We start from the raw sequence: 6,997 nt of genomic DNA on the forward strand, positions 1-6,997 counted from the left end.
TTTTGTCTTGTAGGCCTATAGCGTACAGATATCCCAAGGCCTGCCAGCTAACTGTTTAACCTCTCAGCACTGAACAGCTGCAGTTACCTTCGGAGTGAGGTAATCCCTCCAGTATGGATTTAAAAACAAAAATAATAAATTACAGAAAATAACACAATACCTACATACACATTGTGCCATCTTTCATTTGTCTTCACATTTTTTATTTAAACTAATAAAATCAGCACTTCACTGTCCAGCAAATGTACATGAGTTGGAGAGCTAAAAGAGTCTTGTCTGTTTACCTGCAATGTTTGGCTCAACGATCCAAGTTGAGTACTGCTGTGTGTTTGACTTAACTGAGTGAATTGAACGGTCTTATTGAATTGTGTGGGTGGTGGGTGTGGTGAATGATTTAGGGCAAGGTGGGGTAAAGCGTCAGACTGACTGGTTTGTTTTGTGAGTCTCTGTGTGTGATGAGTTGTAAATTGAGTGGCCACTTTGAGCACTCTGCATCCATGGTGAAGTCCCGGTTCTTTGATCAAGTACTGCAAAGCCTTCATTCGCTCCAGTGCGCCATACATTGTGGTGTGCTTGCTTTGAAGTGTGTGTATTTGCAAGAGTGAAAGTGTGTGTTTTCATGTTTCTTAGGTGTGTGTGTGTGTGTATACAGTTTGATTTCAGGTGCAGCTTTGGAGTTTGTCATAAGGGTCACTGGGTTGTCTTTGACTTGACCTCTCATGATGAGCTATGATCTTGACTGCTGCACTGATTGTCATCATCTTCTTTTTTACACAGAACTTGTTTTTCATGCTCATGATCAGTGTGTCATCTCCCCATTGTACCTAGGGTAACTCCAGAAAGAAAGCTTAGTGACATACTGTGGTATGTTAATTCAAAGCATTTGGTAAACTACCTTGTATAAAAGCCCTCTGACTTCTGTTGAGATTGGAGAACAAAGCCAAAAAGCTCCTCTATTAGTCGGTTTATCACTTACTCTTGAGTTAAATTACTGGTTAGTAACTGAAGCATTTTAGCGGACAATCCCCCTGACTTGGGATTAGTCCTGGAGGGTGGGGGGAATTAAGGAATGACCTGCATATCGGTAGACATGTGTTGTACTATAGTTTGCTCCTAGACCTGATGGTTTAAGCCCGGCTGAAATGAATGAGTTATGTTTCTTTAGTCTGCCATGCCTTAGTATTTAGAGATGTGATATCCCTCCCAGATTTTTTTTTTCAATCCTATGAAATAATTGTGTTTTGTTTCCCCCTGTGATCTAGTGGTCCATTTGGATGATTTCCTTTATTAGAAATATGGAGAATTAAAAAAAAACAGTCTACTATGGTAAAAAATGAAATATTTTATTAGCTGTCCAGTTGTATGACTTATGGGAGAGAGCAAGATTTAAAAAAAAACAAACAAAAAACTGATTTACAAAGATGTCATGCTGAATGGATATGCAATGTGTACAAATCTTGTATAAATAATAATCATTGAAATAAATAAATTAACAAAAGATAACCATCCTCTACTCTTGTGAGAGGAAACGAGACAAGACCTTAACAGGTTAATCATATGTTTTTTGTTCCATGTTTAGTTTGGTTTCTGTTTTAAAACTTTCAGTTGATTGGTGAGAAATGTATGCCTCAAGAGCTGTGAGGAAGGCTATCAAGTGCCTCATTGCGTTGCTTACTCCTCTATCCCACCGCACACGCACACACACACACACACACAAACCTGACTTGTGTATTTATACAGTACTTTGCTGCAAATGTTGTCCCTCATTGCTGTATTTTGCTTTTCTTATAAAAAAATAAAAACATGGTCATTGGATCTTGTGAGAGTGTTTTTATTTCTTTCCTTTCAAGGGGTGCCACTAGAAATCTATGACTTCATGATATATTACAGGCTTGACAAGGAAATGCTATTGAAATAAAGCTTTTAGAGATCCCACTGTCACTGCTTGGCCAGAATAATCATTTAAACCACCCCTTGTGGTGCCCCTGCCAATGTGATGTTGATTTGATTGCATTGCAAGTAGAAAGTTGCAGCTGGAAAGAGTCGGCAGTTTGCAGTGTATTGTTTACAGTCCCTTGAGCAATGTGGGGTTAGGTGCCTTGTTCAAGGGCACATCAGCCATGGATGAAGGTACTAAAGGGAAGAGGTAAGGGTGGGATTTAAACTGCAACCGTCTTACAGCTCCAAGCCACTTTATTAGAATAGCATGGAAAAGTTGATTTATTTCCATAATTCCATCAATTATGTTAAACTGTCATGGATTATAGATTAATGGCCCAGTTTTTTAACTATTCCAATCATTAAATTGTTTATTTTTACACATTTTGGTCTTCCAGCTCAAAAAAAACATGAATTGGGGAATTCGCATCATTAGAATATTGTAATAAAATCACAATTTTCTTCATCAAAATTTGTTTCACATCAGTGCACATCAAATCAGTTGAACTTTGGTACAACATGCAATGTTCAATACTTGGTTAGGACTCTCTCTGTCTTAATATTATTAATAATAACGGCCATGATGCGTTTAACATTGAAGTCAATGGCAGAAACAGTGCATGGGAGTAATGGAAGGCCAGATATCCTTGATGCTTTGCTGTCAGCTGTTTTTGTATAGCTGACCTGGTGTCCCACACTTCACTCTTCAATATACCCTGTAGATTTCCATGCCACGTTTTGTCGCTAACTCACCGGTTTAATTCTATATCACCAGAAATGACACCCCATTGAAAATGAATGGGGTTTTATTTCTGGTGAGTTAGAATTAAACTGGTGAGTTAACACCAAAACGTAGCATGGGTATCTACGGGTATATTGAAGAGTGAAGTGTGGGACACCAGGTCAACAAACAAGAACAGCTGACGGCAAAGCATCAAGGATATCTGGCCTTCCATTACTCCCATGCACTTTTTCTGCCATTGACTTCAATGTTAAACGCATCATGGCCGTTATTAAGACAGAGAGAGTCCTAACCAAGTATTGAACATTGCATGTTATGTAGAAAGTACCAAATTTCAACTGATTTGATGTGCACTGATGTGAAACGAATTTTGATGAAGAAAATTGTGATTTTATTACAATATTCTAATAATGCGAATTTCCCAATTCATGGGTTTTTTGAGCTGAAGGCCAAATTATGTAAAAAGAAAAACTTGAATGATTGGAATAGTTAAACAACTGGGCCATGCATCTACAATCCATGACACTTTAACATTATTGATGGAATTATGGAAATAAATCAACTTTTTCATGCTATTCTAATAAAGTGGCCTGGAGCTGTATATTAAGTCCACCTGCCTAACCATTAGGCCACGGCCACTATTGCCTTTTGCAATTTTAAAGCATTGTATGTATAATGTTTGGGCAATGTAATGTTTTTACCTAACACAATACTGTTACTGTATCAAAGACGTTTTTAATTTTACCCTACAATATGATCTCTCAATACAAGCATTACCTAGATAAACAGCAGCAGTGATTGAAAATGAATATGAAAAGGGCAAAAAAAAGTCCTAAAGGCCAAGCAAAGTCCACTATCCAGGTCCAGAGGTAGAGCCCGGGCAAAGATTCTCTATTCTAAAAAGATAGCCAGCTGGTGACGTGCATTTAGAACGTCTCTGGCCCGGCACACACACAGAGAGATGAGTAAACTACTGTATATGAGGATATTTGGGATTGCTGGAGATTTACTATTTGAACTCTTTCACAATTTTGTCATCGAGGACGGTGCCATGCAGCTCATTTAAAACCTTCTATCAGAGATGTCATTTCTGCTTCTATTCAGCTCAGTGTTTAAAACTACTACAGTGGGGACCCCCTGTGGTATATCGAATGAACTGCACTGAATTGCAAAATGTCTCTTCTTCTTCTGCTACACTATATTTATTTATTTCTTTTTAGAGAGAATTCTTTTTTTTTTTTGTTGCTTTTTTTTAGAAAGAATGAAGACAGATGAAATACAGCTGCGCTAGGCTACAGTGACACCTAGACAAACAGCCTATCTGCAGTGAGGAGAGATCTTGAGAGTGGATTGTATTCTGGATCACTGCAACAGTAGTGAGTTCGCCGGACAAGTAGGCATTCATGGGACAGGAGAAGTGTTGTACTGGTGGGGCATAGTTTGTTTGTCATTACAACTACCAGAGTACTGTCACAGGCTAAAACACATTCCGCCCGAACAGGGACTTGAACCCTGGACCCTCAGATTAAAAGTCTGATGCTCTACCGACTGAGCTATCCGGGCTCTGAGAGAAGATGGTATCACATACATACTTGTTCTTATCCTATACTTTCCGTGTTTAGTGTATTATGCAATATGCCTGCAATTGTACATTAGGCCTAAATTAGGCTTCATCATTCTGACTTGCTTATTTGTTAAAAGTTATTTTGTGTTTGCTGTACACACAAGTTAGCCTGCAATACTCCAAGAAGACACTAGAGGGAGAAATTGTACCACAGACACCGCAGCTATCCCCTGGGATAGCCACTCTATAATACCTTGGACTTGAACTGCACTGAGACTCTTTACATAGGACAATAACCCAGGACAATCACTTTCACTGCCCTGAGCTTTGTGTGTGTGTGTGTGTGTGTGTGTGTGTGTGTGTGTGTGTGTGTGTGTGTGTGTGTGTGTGTGTGTGTGTGTGTGTGTGTGCTGTGTGTGTGTGAGAGAGAGAGAGTAAGAGAGATAGCGTGGGGGTGTGTATGTTAACTGATGTAAGGCATTTTGCTATACGTATGCCTTCTATATGGTTACTGCAATATGCAATAATGTGTATTATGTCTTTCTGCAGGCCTATGTCTGTGTAGATCTTGTAGGCCTATCTGTAAAATGTCAGACACCTTAATAAAAGTACTCTACTCTACTATTAGGCTACGATATTAGATTATAGGCCTACTATTATATTAGATTCGATTAAGCCTAGATAGGCCTACAGCTGTATAGCCTTCTAGTCTTTATTGTCTGATACATATGAAACAGAAAATTGTCTTTGGCGTGGCCCCAGTCATTGTCACAGTATGCTAGCGGCTAATGCACACACAAACCTCTGTGTGTGTGTGTGTGTGTGTGTGCGTGTGTGTGTGTGTGTGTGTGTGTGTGTGTGTGTGTGTGTGTGTGTGTGTGTTTGTCTGTTTGTGTGTGTGTGTGTGTTTGTCTGTGTGTGTGTGTGTGTGTGTGTGTGTGTATGTGTGTGTGTGTCATCGGCGTCGTTAGAGCATTTTTACCGGGGCACGTGCCCTGGTGTGGACCTGCGGTGCCAGCCTATAATGGGCACTGATTTTTTAATTAATTAATTTATTTATATCTTTATTTTTTATTATTTAAATCTGGATCATCTGTTAATATACAGAATACATGTTTGCATTATTTTTTTCTCTTAAAATACGCCTATAGCCTACTACACTTAAGTTAGAATGTAAGTCTGACACCGACGCAGCAGCCTGATCAGAATGCACTTGCCACCATGGCCACTCGCACTCGGAGCATGTAGCCGGAATTGCCTGCTAATACAGACATGCAGGAGTTTTTCATACTATCTTTAAGAAACACGACAGGCTTACTAGTTCTCCTAGTGAAGACACACTAAAACATTGATTATAATATAACCTAGTTATTTTTGGCACCCTGAAGAAATTGACTAGCCTATTTGAATTACGTGGTGAGTTACATGGTGCCCCCCCCCTCATTGGCCGACCGCTGCAATGAAATGTGACGAATAGGACTAAAGAGTCGTTCTTCTTGATAAGGAGAGATTTGGGCAGCACATCTTTTTGAACCGAACCTTACCTGCAACACAGCGACCATTCACTCCGGCCGGTGTGAAGTGAAGTAGCCTAAACAGTAAGCGTCATTTTTTGTTATCATCTGTAAACTAAGCATAGCATGTCAATCAAATGTGTAGAACATGTTTCATCTAATAACGCGAAGGGGCGTCTCTGAAGTGGTGTTAGCCTATGTGGTCAATAAGTAGCTAGCTAAGCTGGACCTGTTGATCGGAGAAAGATCACAAATGTCGGCTTCACCAACTATTTGCCATGTTGTGCTGTTTCTCAATTCTGTACGTTCGTGTTTTCAGGGGGTGATGATCCCGTGATGGACTACCCCAACTTGTCTTGTCAGCTTTGCTAGCTATCGGCATATATTTTGACATCTTGACAAAGTTGCCTGCAACCAATGGCCCCGCTGTTATAGCCCAGGCTATAGCGCAATATAACGGAATACAACACTCGTAGAAAGCAGTTTTGTAGGCTATGCTGTTGCTTTTAAAAATAGCCCAGCGCATGCTTGAATGAGCCGTCGTCCAGGCAAGTTGGAGGCTGGCTGACTTAATGCAGCCCAAGCACACGTTAGTCTCAGAGTTGAAAATTAACGATTCTGAAATGATTCTCATTCTGGTGTTTGCTGCTCGAGTGGTCTTACAGACAAAAGCATGATGACATCCTACAGGTGGTTACTTTTAAGACAGAAACATAATGCCGTGAACATAGCCAACTATTCGATTGAATGCATCTATTACACATAGCCTACGCAATGCCCATGTGTGATACTCTGGCTCCCCCTCTTGACGTGAACATGCACCGGCACACACAGACACGCGCACACGCCATACACACACACACACACACCAATTGATCATTCATAGCTTGCATATACAGAATAGAAGAATGTCCAGTTTTTATTATCAGTATGGATTACAGTTATACAGTTATGTTCACAAGTGGGCCAATTCAATATACAGATATACAGTTAAGTTAACAGTAGGCCAATTCAATTCAGTTTGGTTCAGGTAGATATTGAATGATGCAGAAAATAAGAATATAACAATGTATTTATGATGCTGTTTAATAATAAATAAGTGCTATAAAATATTTTCTTGTGTGCTTGCATAAATTATCTCTGCCCATTCTTTTTTAAAAATAATTGCCCAAAAATTTTTCAGCTCGCGCGCTTCGCGCGCTCGCATTTCTTTTTGGTGCCCTTTTGTGCCCCTGTATA

General features: G+C 39.8%; 1 non-coding gene across 1 annotated transcript; it reads right to left on the bottom strand.

The window, feature by feature from the left end:
- Positions 1–4,170: 4,170 nt before the first annotated feature.
- trnak-uuu (transfer RNA lysine (anticodon UUU)) lies at positions 4,171–4,243 on the bottom strand. Its single transcript has one exon. It is a non-coding gene; the product is annotated as a tRNA-Lys (tRNA).
- Positions 4,244–6,997: the final 2,754 nt, after the last annotated feature.

Source organism: Engraulis encrasicolus, chromosome 17 (genome assembly GCF_034702125.1).
Source record: "Engraulis encrasicolus isolate BLACKSEA-1 chromosome 17, IST_EnEncr_1.0, whole genome shotgun sequence".
Taxonomy (NCBI): Eukaryota; Metazoa; Chordata; class Actinopteri; order Clupeiformes; family Engraulidae; genus Engraulis; species Engraulis encrasicolus.